Genomic DNA, 13,820 nt, shown 5'->3' with positions numbered 1-13,820 from the left:
GATGCAGACAATGAAGATTGAACACATGCGCTGCATAAAGCAGTGAGACTGGTAAAAATAGCAAGACTGAGTAATGCTGCATATGTGAGACTAACTGGTGAATTGTGTTGTTTTTATACTATGTGGATAAGGTTTTTGTTGCACCAAGGACGATATGAACATATGCTGGTTAACAGGTATACTGCACAAGTAGCAACGATTTTTTGTGATATTGCTACATACACTCTGATGCTCCATTTGTGACATCAAAGGTGTAGAGACTCCATGATCACTTGCATTCTGGTGTATTAAGGTGTAGTTGGATGGGGGAATTTATATACTCACCCCGACCCCCCCTTGTCACCACGTGGGGGTCTGATAGTCACCGGAGACCCCCCAAGAAGGTATACCCCAAAATTGATTTAAGGTTATTTTTGGACACCGACGAGGTGTTATTATTTGATAAAAGACATGCTGTTGCATGGATGTGTTCTTTTGTTTCACATGGGGATCATTAGCATAATTGGGATGTTGAAGTGGGTGGGTGGGTCGGTTGGGGAACTATGCAAGTACAAAAGTATGTTGGGCAAAATACAATTGTTGATAATAGCGCATGCATGATCAGTCAGCAAAGTTAAACAACCTAGATTGAGAGATAATGGCAGAAATGGCAGGTATTAATGGTAATATACTATCATGGTTGACATGGAATGTCAGAGGTCTCAATAACCCTAAGAAAACCTGACAGGTATTGGCTTATTTGGACAGGCATAATATTCAAGTGGATCTGCTGCAAGAAACTCACCTCAAGAAGCACACAGCAAAAGAAGTGGTATCTCGATGGGCTGGGGTGTGACCAACGTCTTTTTACTCCTCATATGCGAGGGATTTAATGATATTAATCTATTGTGGAATATCTCCTTCGGTATCTATTACTACCATTAGGGTATGTTCCATGGCCACCTACCTAGCTTGTTTCCCAATAATTGCAAACACCCACTAAAAATCCCCATTTTTAATTGCACACGCTGTCCTTGTTTCCTTTATCCTGAGGAAGACCCACCATGACCACCTTCAATTTATGCACTCTTCTGAGTCAAAACGTAGACGTGTTTGTCTTATCCAAACCCTATTTTCTCCACTCCATGTGAAAGGCAAACTAAGTCTTGTCAGACTGGAGATTCATGTATTTAGCAATGGATGACTTTTGAATAACCATTTTAAACTTCTTACAGCACTGTATATATTGTACTCACATTCAGCACTTTTTTGCACTTCTGTCACTTATTGACCCTTGTGCCTTTTTCAGAATATCATAGTTTATAGCCTACCACAGCCTTACCATGTCACTCCTATACCACAAAAAAATGTAAAAAAATAAAAAAGTGATTAAATGTTGAATACATTCTTTTGATGTATTCATGATTGGTGTTTTTTCCTGTTTTTCTCTCTTTTCCATTTATTAATTGTTGGAGTAATTGATTTTCTCTTCACTGTATAGTATTTAGTAAGTGGTAAAGCAATTCCGTACCCGACAGAACCAACATTACTTTACATTGTATACACCCAGGTTCCGAGGGGCACTGGGTTACCCCATTATACTAGAGGTGGATAGAATAGAGCCTTGATGTACCACGCTTCTAAAGTGATTAAGGTTGAAAAGAGTGTTGACCTTTTTTATATGTTGATATATATTTTCCAAGTATGAAGCACATCAACTAAGGGGAGCACCACTGAGCTAGTTTAGTAGAGTTTGGTGATTTACCATAATAAATCCTCAATTAAGTCGAGGAGAATGAGAAGACAAGAGTCACAGTCATTTTCAGTGATGCACAGTGCATCACCAGTTATTTGGAACACAGTGGTCTCATTGTTATATCATGATCTAAAGCAAACCTGAAGGTCACCAAGGAGGGTATTCTCTGGCATAAAATGTTTGAGCTGAGTTGAGTTGCAGCTTTCAATGAAGGTAACAAGGAAATGCAGATGCAACATTGGGCAGAGGTTGTTCAAGTCTTCCAGATCTGCAGCTGGTTTTCTAGGCATCACTGTGACCTGGCCAATTTTGGACAGTTGGGAACCTCCCCTTGGCCCAGATGTGTTGGTCAGTAAATTCCAGTAAGGTATTACTGAGGTGCTCTTGCGTTTTTATCATAATAATAGATTGTGGATCATAGAAGGCAGCGATAGCTTGAGATTAGCTTTTATGTTACTTTTATTCAGTTTTTTGTATCTTCCTAAATGACTTTGAAATATCAGAAGATTTCCGATAAGGTTAATAGTGAGCCAGGCCATTGATTGGGCGAGAACAGGAGTGTTCTACTTATTTGGTCTTTTTCGAAAGGAAATGAGAGAATTTCGGGTTGATGTTATTGATAATTAGAGGAAGGTGAATGGATTTGGTACAAAAGGGGGTGGTGATGGACGGAGCATCTGAACCAATCAAACACTCACACCCAGTCTAAAGATCTGGGTTTGATCCATCACCGTTCTTTAGCCCACTCTGCCACCCCAGTTCAGACATGGCTATTTGCAAATCAGTCTGACCCTGTGCCTCATGGGAACAGTCCAGCCCGAACTGCCAAGCCATGCCTTCCCTGGACCGGAAACAAGCTTCCGAAGACCGGATACTGGCATTACAGCCTCTTCAGCCCGGCTTTCTTGAATCCAGTGCAAAGTGAGCAAGGGACTCACGTCTGAGCATACCCTGCCACACTTATGGCGGCCAAAGCTGTAAAAAAGGGGGTGGTGATGGACGGAGCATCTGAACCAATCAAACACTCACACCCAGTCTAAAGATCTGGGTTTGATCCATCACCGTTCTTTAGCCCACTCTGCCACCCCAGTTCAGACATGGCTATATGCAAATCAGTCTGACCCTCTGCCTCATGGGAACAGTCTAGCCCGAACTGCCAAGATTAGTTTTTATGTTACTTTTATTCCGTTTTTTGTATCTTCCTAAATGACTTTGAAATATCAGAAGATTTCCGATAAGGTTAATAGTGAGCCAGGCCATTGATTGGGCGAGAACAGGAGAGTTCTACTTATTTGGCCTTTTTCGAAAGGAAATGAGAGAATTTCTGGTTGATGTTATTGATAATTAGAGGAAGGTGAATGGATTTGGGTCAGTTTTAAACTAGGTCAGTGTACGATCTTCATGCCACTTGCAGTCATTCAAGCTGTAAAGCCCCAGGAGCAATCTATATTTACAAGATAAATGTGATTAAGAAGTGTGCAGCATCAAAAGTATCTATTAGGAACATGTTTAGCTTTATAAATGCTAATGAGGAATGCCAACACCTACTGAGATGTAGTCCTGAACCAGTGGGGACCTGCCTTTAGGCTCTTCATGTGGTCTAATTAAGTTAATGGTTGGTCTAGGGCAGGCTTATCCAATGACTTGTGAACTACTGGTGGCTCTCCAACTAACTGCAGGTAGCTCCCATGTGTCCATCCCAGCCTACTAAATTGCAAACTTTTGCTTGGTTAAATTAATATATGTATGCCAAAATTGTCTGTTCAAGATGAACATGTGTGTGTTTTCAGAATTCAGAAGCTGATATTTGGAGAAAAATGGCTAAATTCCCCAAAAATATTTGAAGCTGATTGACACCCGCAGTATCATCTAAGTAAGCTGAGAGACAGGCCAAATAACTGATTCTTTATTTAAACATATTTCTCTCTTTCCTTTCCGAGATTTGCTGGTTCTGTCCACCCTGTGTACACAGCAGCAGGAAGACGGTGCCATTAACTCTGCTGTGGATAAATAACCAGGCAGCAAGACGTGCCAAGATCCATAAAGTATGTTGATTGAGGCCAAGGCACTGTGTGTTGCCAGGATTGTGTACATGTGTTTACGTTTAGTGTGTGTGAGCAGTATGTCATGTTTGTGTATGTATGTGAATTGCCACATGTAAATCTTGTGTTTGTATTTATCATGTACACACACTATATGTGTACAAATATAGTGTTTGCTGCAATGAGTGTGTCTATATTATGTGTACATCTCCAATACACTGATTAAGTTAGGGACGTTTACATGATTTCTTCCCAGCCAAGCAGGATTTATGCTTGATTGGAAAATAGCTTTTGTTGAATGCCCATTGCCCAACTTCCCTCTCCCACCCTTACATCCTGTCTTCTCAGGTGAGAAGTGCATGCTCCCTTTAGACAAGCTACTGGTTATTTAATTGCACTTCGCGACACTACTCCTCTCCTTCGAAGCAGGCTCATGTTGGGAGTTCTTTTTTCTCAATCAGCAGCCAGTTTAATCTGTGGAGCCCAGAGTCAAAATTTAACTTGAGCAAGATTACAAATGCCTAGTGCTGCCTTTGTTGAGCTGGATAGAGTGGACTCTGATTAACCAGCTAATATCTGAAGGCCATGCATTCAGATGCTTTGAGTGTACTGTGCACGTTGACATCATTGCCCACATCTAGCACACACTGCAGTGCTTATCGCAGGTGAGGCATCACTGAGCACCAGCGCAGCACCTTCTCAGCACCACTCGGCACCACCTCACCATTACTCAACACCAGCACAGCACCACCTCAGCATCACTCAGCACTAGCACAGCACCACTTTAGCACCACTGCAGCATCAGTGCATAGCACCACTTCATCACCAGTCAGCATCACTCAGCGCCACTTCTGCATCACTCAAAAACACCACCACAGCACTACCTGAGCATCACTCAGCAGCACTTGACCACCAAAACACCACCAAAGTACCACCTCAACATTACTCAGGCGCAGCACCATCTCAGCACCAGCGCCGCACCACCCCAGCACCAGCACATCACCACCTGAGCACCACTTCAGCATCATGCAGCCCCAGCGCAGCAACATCTCAGCGCCAACGCAGCACCATCTCAGCACCAGCACACCACTCCCCCCTCACCAGAGCAGCAGTCCCTCAGCACCAGCGCAACACCAGCTGTGCACCAATGCAGCACCACCACTTACTACCAAAGCTGTTTATCCCCCTTCCCATAACAAACAAAACCTTTAACAATCAAGCATTAGAACAGACAGGAAGAAATTGCCAGCATTGCAAGGGCAAAAAAAACTGGAAGACATTTTTTTGTTAATTCTTTTTTAATAGGGCCGTTCAGTTGTACACAATAACTTCTTGGTAATATATAAAGTATCACAAATGCATGTAAAATATTTTTATTATAACTTTTCAACATACTGCTATACAACATAGCTTAAAGATATTGGCAAAGCCAATAGATCTGGCTAAACACATCAATAAATCAATCACTGCATTTATAGAGCGCGCTACTCTCCCGTGAGGGTCTCAAGGCGCTGGGGGAGAGGGGGTGCTGCTACTGCTCCAATAGCCAGGTCATGAGGTATTTCCTGAAGGTGAGGTGGTCCTGGGTCAGTCATGGTGTGCTGGGAGGGAGTTCCATTATTTTGGCTGCCAGGTAGAAGAACGATCTTCCTCCGGTGGTGGTTCTGCGAATCCGTGGGACGGTGGTGAGGGCGAGGCTGGCAGAGCAGAGCTGGCGGGTGGGAGTGTAGAACGAGAAGCGGTTGTTGAGGTATTCGGGGCCCATGTCGTGTGCGTGGGTGAGGAGCCTGAACGTGATCCTCTTGCTGACGGGGAGCCAGTGCAGGTTTCTCAGGTGGGCGGATATGTGGCTGTGGCGAGGGATGCCGAGGATGAGTCGCGCGGAGGCGTTCTGTATGCGTTGCAGTCGTTTCTGGAGTTTGGCGGTGTTTCCTGCGTATAGGGCGTTTCCATAGTCCAGTCGGCTGGTGACGAGGGCCTGGGTGACGGTCTTTCTGGTTTCGGTGGGGATCCACTTGAAGATTTTTTGGAGCATGCGCAGGGTGTTAAAGCAAGAGGATGAGACGGCGATGACTTGCTTGGTCATTGAGAGGGAGGAGTCGAGGATGATTCCCATGTTGCGAGCGTGGTCCGAGGGTGTCGGCGCGGAGCCCAGCGCCGTGGGCCACCAGGAGTCGTCCCAGGCGGATGGGGATTGAGCGAGGATGAGGACTTCCGTCTTGTCTGAGTTCAGCTTCAGGCAGCTGAGTTTCATCCATTCTGTGACGTTTTTCATTCCTTCCTGGAGGTTGTTTTTGGCGTTGGCTGGGTCTTTGGTGAGAGAGAGTATCAGCTGGGTGTCATCGGCGTAGGAGATGATGTTGATGTTGTGTTTGCATGCGATGGCGGCGAGGGGGGTCATGTAGATATTGAAGAGGGTTGGGCTGAGTGAGGAGCCATGAGGTACGCTGCAGATGATCTCGGCGGCCGCTGAGCGGAAGGGTTGGGAGGCGGACTCTCAGGGTTCTGCCGGAGAGGAACGAGGTGATCCAGTCCAGGGCCTTTCCTTGGATCCCAGTGTTGAAGAGGCGGGTTATTAGGGTGTGGTGGCATACGGTATCAAAGGCTACCGAGAGGTCCAGGAGGATGAGAGCGGTTGTTTCTCCGATGTCCATCATGGTCCTGATGTCGTCGGTGGCTGCGATGAGGGCAGTCTCGGTGCTGTGGTTGGCTCGAAATCCGGACTGGGACGGGCCGAGCGAGTTGTTTGCCTCGAGGAATGCAGTCAGCTGTTTATTGACAGTCTTCTCGATGACTTTCGCCGGGAAGGGAAGAAGAGAAATAGGGCGAAAGTTTTTGAGGTCTTCGGGGTCTGCCATGGGTTTCTTCAGAAGGGGGTTGATTTCTGAGTGCTTCCAGCTCTCAGGGAAGGTGGCTGACGTGAAGGAGTTGTTAATGACGTTCACATAAGGTCCCAAAGATGGGACTTATTGGCTATGCCAATGTTTGTTCTTAATGCCACTATGATATGGCATCATCTTGACCAGCCCGATCTCGGCGGAATGAGGGGTAGGACACAAGCCTGCCACGCGGAGAGCTATAGCCTCAAACCCAGAGGCATTTATCGCGCTGTACAACCCGCCGAGTATTGATGGGGCAGATAATTCCTGACTTTTAGGCAAGGAACAACATTATTGAGGTAAAAAACTCATCCCATATTTTGATGTATGAGCCATCTTAGTTGACATAAGTTATTTTCTTTTGTAGACAACACCATATAGGTCCTGACGAATCGCAAGTCATTGCACATAGCGAGAAACATGTCGACCGTCTTTTTACATCCTAGTCTAGTCTAGAACAAGGAAACATTATTTTCCAGATAGTCTAGTCTAGCTTCACCTTTTAATTGTAACGAGGGAACACCCGAATAAAGTAGTCTCAGGTACCCTACGCTACATTTTAACTCACAATAAAGTCTACAACTCCTCTGGCCCCATACCCACACTTCACCCATAGGCAGTTGGATTCAAAAGATCTCCGCCAAAGAGCCCCTCTTTGAGGTGAGCCCGTTGGGAATTGCACCGCCTACCCGACGAGGAGCAACGCCTATGATGAAGCATGACACCTGCAAGGGTGTGTGAGGCAAACATATCCAACACAATGGATACCCAGTGGGAGGTTAACACCCTTTAACCACCACTTTCTCCTTTGACCAGTGCATCTCACTCCCTTTCTTGTCTACCCGAGGAACAGCCTTGTCCACTTTTCTTGAATAAAAAATCATCATGTCAGCACAATAATCTTACCTTTATCTCAGTTGCTAGCATCCAGGAGAGGGCCCGATGTGATTATTTTACTGTGCACCCAAACAATAACCTTCAGATGTATTATCTAGATAGCCTATTACTCTGTATATGCATTTCCAGTCAGCAACAGTGATACAACATCCCCTGGTGTCCACATTGCTATCAACGTGGGGTACATCTAGAAATTCGGACTTCTACCATCCCTTAATCATGTAAGTCTGGGAAAACTGAATTCTACTACTGTATCTCATAATTTGTACTTTCTCAGCATCTTTTATATGCTTTTTAAAATGTATTTTTATTTCTTATTCATGGTTATGTATTATTGCTTATCTTTTAGGTATATTTCTCGGCATCTACATAATTTGTGTCACATACCATCTTTACCCTTTGTTTCATAACTTTTTTACTCAGATTTCACAATGATCTTGTATCCAGCTTCTGGATGATGGATACCTCACCACCACTATCTACAGGGACACTGGTTCAGAAGCTAATGTCAAAGGATCCATCCACAAAGTAAACACCCCTGGCTGGAGAAGGGTAGTTGCAATTCCATTTAAATAATAATTACATGCGTGGATCAACCCTACATTCGTAAATGTAAGGACATTCTCATGTAACTAAGTTAAAGTGTGACTTCTTTTAGAAAACTATTGTGAAATAAATCTGTTGAACTATTGACCACAAACTTGATTCTATGTATTTCATCTTTTGTTATCTTCCTCTTGCATGTCCTGGAGCCTGACTGTGACGCTTCTTCAAATAGAAGTGGAGCATGGTGGGCTCTCTGAGAAGGAAATCCAATCCTCATTCAAGTAGCTATCTCGACAGCCATCACCGCCAAAGACAAAGGGGAGGAGGAGGAAGCATTGTATACCTCACAAGAAACCCTTAATCAAGACTCCCTCTCAGCCAGTCAGCAGTTTTGTATGAAGTGTCTACTAATGAATGCTAGTCTTGCCTGACCCCTCTTCCCTTTGCATCAGATGTATTCCATGTGTTGAGAGCCATGTTGTAATATGATTTTCAAGAAGTATCTTATAAATATTTTATGTCAAAAATGTTACATTGGACAGACATTTTTAAGTAGACTTAGTAAACATTTTTTTTTCAATCCATTATTTTACTATAATTCACTTGTGCAAAAAATTGGCACCAGTGAGAGTGTGTTTCATCACCAATGATTGCCCATGTGTGGTGCTTGACGTATTCCAGGGCTTGAGTGAAGCACATTTGAATCTTTCTACCTCTATTAAAGTTGAAATTGAATTAGAAGTGTATTTTGTGAATAGCACTTGAATTATTCTTTTGTGGGTGTGTTTTTGCATGTGCATATTTCACCCTGAACAATAAACAATACCCACTTTGTAGTACTTATTTCTCATTTTCCACCACTTTCCCTTGCTCCTCATTAACTAAAACAACATATACCTACATGTTTGGAGAAGAACAGAGATCTAGGTACAGAAAATATGGAAGAGGCAGGGGTGGATATCTCCGGTCTTGAGTATGTGAATTTCACTATGTAGTGCAGTGATAAGCCTAAGTAAAGAAGTAAACAAGATGATGTCGAGCGAGTTAAAGATTCACAGTCCATTTGTCTATAGGTGAACCATTGTTCAATTTAGTGGGGTAAGGGTGCCTAACACTAAAGATTGTCCTGCCTTGATGGGCAAATGTGGGAAGAAATTGTGTGAGTTCCAAAAGATTTAAGACAGGACAGGAGAAGTACAGAGTCTGGCATATAGTGGTTGCTGACAGTCTAACTAGGAGGTTGAAGGTGGGGGAATGTGTGAGAATTAAGTTGGGATTAAAAAAAGGAAGGGAGAAGCAAAGTTTTCGAAACCAAAACATATCATGAAAATGTATACTAATTTTGAAAAAAAGCAAAGCGTGGTACCTGAGGCAATCACGAAGGAGGTGTGTGAGAGAGAATAGGATGATAAAATGAGTCTGAAAGGAAAAGGGAGACGTCAGGAAAGGAAGTAGTGGAAGAAAGAAAGAAATAACGAAGACATTTGGAGATTAAATTATGTAAATCTTCTAACCATATAGCGATATAATCATCACTCCATTTTGGTTGTTCAATTGTGTTGTTATTTAGCGAACTAGTTAATGAACATTGTAATTTTCTGGTTATTTCTTTTTCCTTTTTTCAGAAGAGGACTATGCTATGATTTGATTCAAAGACTGTATTTCTTGTTAGAACAACTATGGAATGTTATACTAGAACCTGAATGAATGCGACTATGAGAAGTTTTGAGGACCGTCAGTTACATGCCTGGGGTTCTGTAGGAACAAGCTATAATTTTTGGATTCAATAAAACACCGCTTTAGTATCAACGCCCCATTTCTTATATTCCTTAAGTTTGGCACCCAGCCAACATAGTGAAGTTCCTCGTGTGGCTAGATGCAGATTTTATGGTAGAGTGATTTCTCAAAGGTTCTGCTGTTACAACTCATTTTACCCGTTGCCAGACTAGATTATCCTCTGGTGTTTCAGACTTTGGTGCACTGCAACCCTGCATTTTAAGCCTCATATTTCGGCTGGGCTATTTTCAGACTTTGTCTAAAGAGAAAAAGAACTTGAAACACCTGTGTTTTAGCACTGTGGTTCAAGTTTCAGTGTGGTAAATTAATATTTACAGACAAAGGTGTAAGGGGTGAACTTGTGTATCAAGCCTCACTTGTGTGTAGTGGCCAGTTTGTGTGGCTAACCCTTCAAAATAAAGAAAATTGTAATTCGTCATCAAATTTAGCCCACCGACCACCATCTTTCTATGAGTGAAAAGCAGGAGAAGCAGTGGGGAAGGGAATTCATTCGAGTATCTTGTGGGGCTGCGCCATCATATACCGCACTTCAAAACCACATCATCTTGCAACAAACCAGGTTAGACGGTTGGTTCACGTGTGTAAATTGGCATAGATGGATACCCAATGGCATCGTTACTGGATACAGAGATGGATAAGCCATTATGTAACTTTTGAGCAACCAAGCTATTCTAATATACAGGTGAGCATACGTTAAATGTAAGCAGACAGGAAGCTATTGGGTGCCAATTTGGACTTCTTTTCTATAGACTTTCTGGGGGGAGTGTGCATGTTTATTACAAAACACAATTTATTGGGTGTGTGCTAGCCCGACTGGGAAAGGGAAATTAAAATAGCCCTACAAAGTTATTTCCAGGGACGAAAGAATTGAGAGTTTGTGATAAATGCCTTAAGTAAAAGCTGGAGCCCTCCACGTAAAAGTGCTCAATGGATCTGATGTGTTCTTCCAAGTTGTATAAACGTTATGGGCTTAAATAAAACCATTTCGCGGAGATAAGTCATGGAAATGCAGGTTATTCTACCAATGCTCTGCTTTGACCCTCCAGAGTGGTCACTAGTACTTATTTAAAGTGTTTTATATAGCGCTAGCTAGACCCGAAGGTATCAGAGCGCTTTACATACATAACAACATGGTTGCAAACTTACATCAGTTACAAGTTACCAATGATATCAGTAAAAATATTTAAGGAGCATAGAAGAAAAGGAAAATGGACTGAGAAGGGGAAGGGGGTAGAGGAGAAAGGGGTAGCGTATAGATGCAACGGAGAGACGAAGGGAAAGTCTGCCCAAGGTCCGGCTGGGTAGGTGACGGCCGAGAGGGAACCTGCAGCCTCTCTCCTCTTCAGCTATTAGGTAGCTCCACCGGGCACCGGTCACATAACTAGGTCTCAAAAGAAAAACATTTAAGGGATAGAAGGCAAGAAGAAGGGAGTGTAGAGGGGGAAGGGGGTAGAGTGAAGGGGTAGGAGGGAGATAGGACAGAGACGAAGTAACGTCTGCCCAAAGTCCGGCTGGGTAGGTGACGGCCGAGGGTGGATTGTGGTTCTGAAATTCTGGACCCTACCGTTGTCCCGGTATCGAGGTCCGATACCCGTGTCCCGAAACATCAACGTACCATGACGAATTTGGTGTCGACGAACCGATAATGATTAGGACATCATTCCTATGCATTTGCGTCATGATCGAGACATGCTAACACCCCTGAATCGTAGTTTCCGTCCCGACCCCTCAGACACCATTGTGTAAACGGTATCCATTTTGTGTCTTGCCCTCATGATAAGTCAATTAAAGATCAAGCTTGATCTCAAAGGACACGTCCACCTTCCCTGACTCCCCCCTGACCTGTCCCAACTGACTCCCTTGCCTCCAGCCAAAACCTGTTCGGGCAGCTCCTCGCCCAGTGGCCAAACACGATAGCATCAATGCACAACATACCACAAACCATTCATCGCGTACAGATCATGTTTTCTACACACATACACACCTATCCACGCTCCCTGTTTATGGCCAGTTTTATGACTAGGAGGTGCCTTCTTTTATTGGGGCTTCACCGATATCTGATGAGAGTTCCGGGCTTGGCTGGGTAATCTATCACGAATCGGACATCTAAAATACGGGCTTGCCTACATGACTTCGCTCTTTTGTATTATTGTAGAAATATGTGTATAGCCATATCATAAACTCAAGAATTCTTGCTTGCAGCTATTATTTCTGTATATATGGAGAAGGCTGGTTCTGTAAAAACGAACAGTCTCCTGAGAACACATGACCCGTGTTTGTCGTGCTTCTAGGACTTCTGTTACTTGGTAGCTGCCAATAAAACTTGATCTCTGACTGCGACTAGAAGACTCTGTGTTTCTGTAGTCCGGAACAGGGAGAACTCAGAGGTCTTCGGGTGTTATCCCCTGGCACCAAACGGGTTCCTAAAAACCCGTTACCTCAGTTGGCGCCCAACATGGGGCGGTATCAAGCGGCGACGGTCCAAGCCAGATGTTCGTGAGGAGCTTCGTGTGAAAATTCCAGAGGACGGCCAGCCACTTCAGCGACCCCTGTATGTCGACGTGGTTCCGAAGGTCTTTGCTGCGAGGTTCCCCGCGTCCCGACGGCTACGAAGGACTGCTGCCCTGACTATCGCCTTGTTTTGGACCCAGTGATCCTTGGTAGAGCGAAACGATAGACGAGTCTTCTAGCGACGTCACCGATCTTCAAATACTTCAGTTAAGTATAAGTGGAGCGTCTCCCAGTCCTTAGTTCGTCCTTAGTTTTTGGTATCCTTGAGATACGCTTTGATTTGGTACTTGCAAGCCCCAAAGCCGAAGGACTTGTGTATTCACGAGAAATATCGTAACAGTTAATCCTTTGAAGTTTGAAGCTAGACTAGTGAGCAAAGATGCCTGGTTTTAGCAGACTTGGAAACTTGTTTTGTCTTGGTTATAGTAAGGACTCCCGATTAGAGGATTCCTGTCCGGTTCCTCCGATTGGAACTCCAACATATGAGCTCTATGTAAAGCACGGCGTAGGTCCTATCACATATAATGAAGTGTGGATAAAATACACCCACAAGGATGGTGTTTTAAAATGGCCCCAATATGGTAGTTTCGACTCAGAAATATTAGATAACCTAGAGGTCAAATTATTTAAGAGAAAAGCCCGGCCGGCGATGTTTGACTCTTTCCGCTTATGGCGCAAAGAAGCCAAACAGAAAGAAATAAAATTAGCAAAAAGGAATAAAAGAGGTATGTCAATGGTACAAGCTGCCGTTGCATACAGAGATAACGAGGAAGAGCAAGAAAGCGAACAAATACTTAGGAGCAAGAAACTAGCAGTAGATAAATGCTACCCGATGTTACCAAATAAGGGACAAGATCAAGAGGAGAGATCCGAGAAAGATCCATTAATGTCCCACTTATTAAGCTCACCTCCACCGTATGCGTTAAACGCTACCGCACCTCCAAAGCATTTTACTATACCGCGCCCCGGCGCACGTAACCCAGCTCTTGCACGAACGCCAGCTCCTATTCAGCTGGTCTCTACTTCTCCGGCGCAGCCTTCTCAAGGGCCGCCATCTTTGCTACCTACTCTATCTACTTCTACGACTTTGCCTACAGCTCCAGCCATTGTCTCTGATACTACGTCTGCTACTACTTCAACTTCCTCTGCTATTGCCTCTACTTCTTCTTTGCCTCTGCCTGTTTTTTTCGATGCACTTGCTCCTCCGCAAGGTTCTCCTTCTATTAGACAAAGAGTGACGGGTACCGTCACTGGTCTGCTTTCACCTTTCTTCGGGTCGCCTAAAACGACCCCTAAAACAGAAGATAGACAGTTACGTAGTCAACTGCCTGATTACGAGGAAAGAAAAGTGCTGAATGAACTAGCCCGTAAATGGATTACGGATACTGTTAGATATGATGTTCAGTCTGTTAT

At 44.0% G+C, this 13,820-nt stretch overlaps 1 pseudogene; it reads right to left on the bottom strand.

Annotated features, from left to right (window-relative positions):
- Positions 1-1,317: 1,317 nt before the first annotated feature.
- LOC144763166 (enoyl-CoA hydratase EchA19-like) overlaps positions 1,318-13,820 on the bottom strand; it is a 25,167-nt pseudogene continuing 12,664 nt past the window's right edge.

Source organism: Lissotriton helveticus, chromosome 1_1 (assembly GCF_964261635.1).
Source record: "Lissotriton helveticus chromosome 1_1, aLisHel1.1, whole genome shotgun sequence".
In the NCBI taxonomy this organism is placed as follows: Eukaryota; Metazoa; Chordata; class Amphibia; order Caudata; family Salamandridae; genus Lissotriton; species Lissotriton helveticus.
Note: the sequence above shows the minus strand (reverse complement) of the source record. Positions and strands in the feature narration are given on the sequence as shown.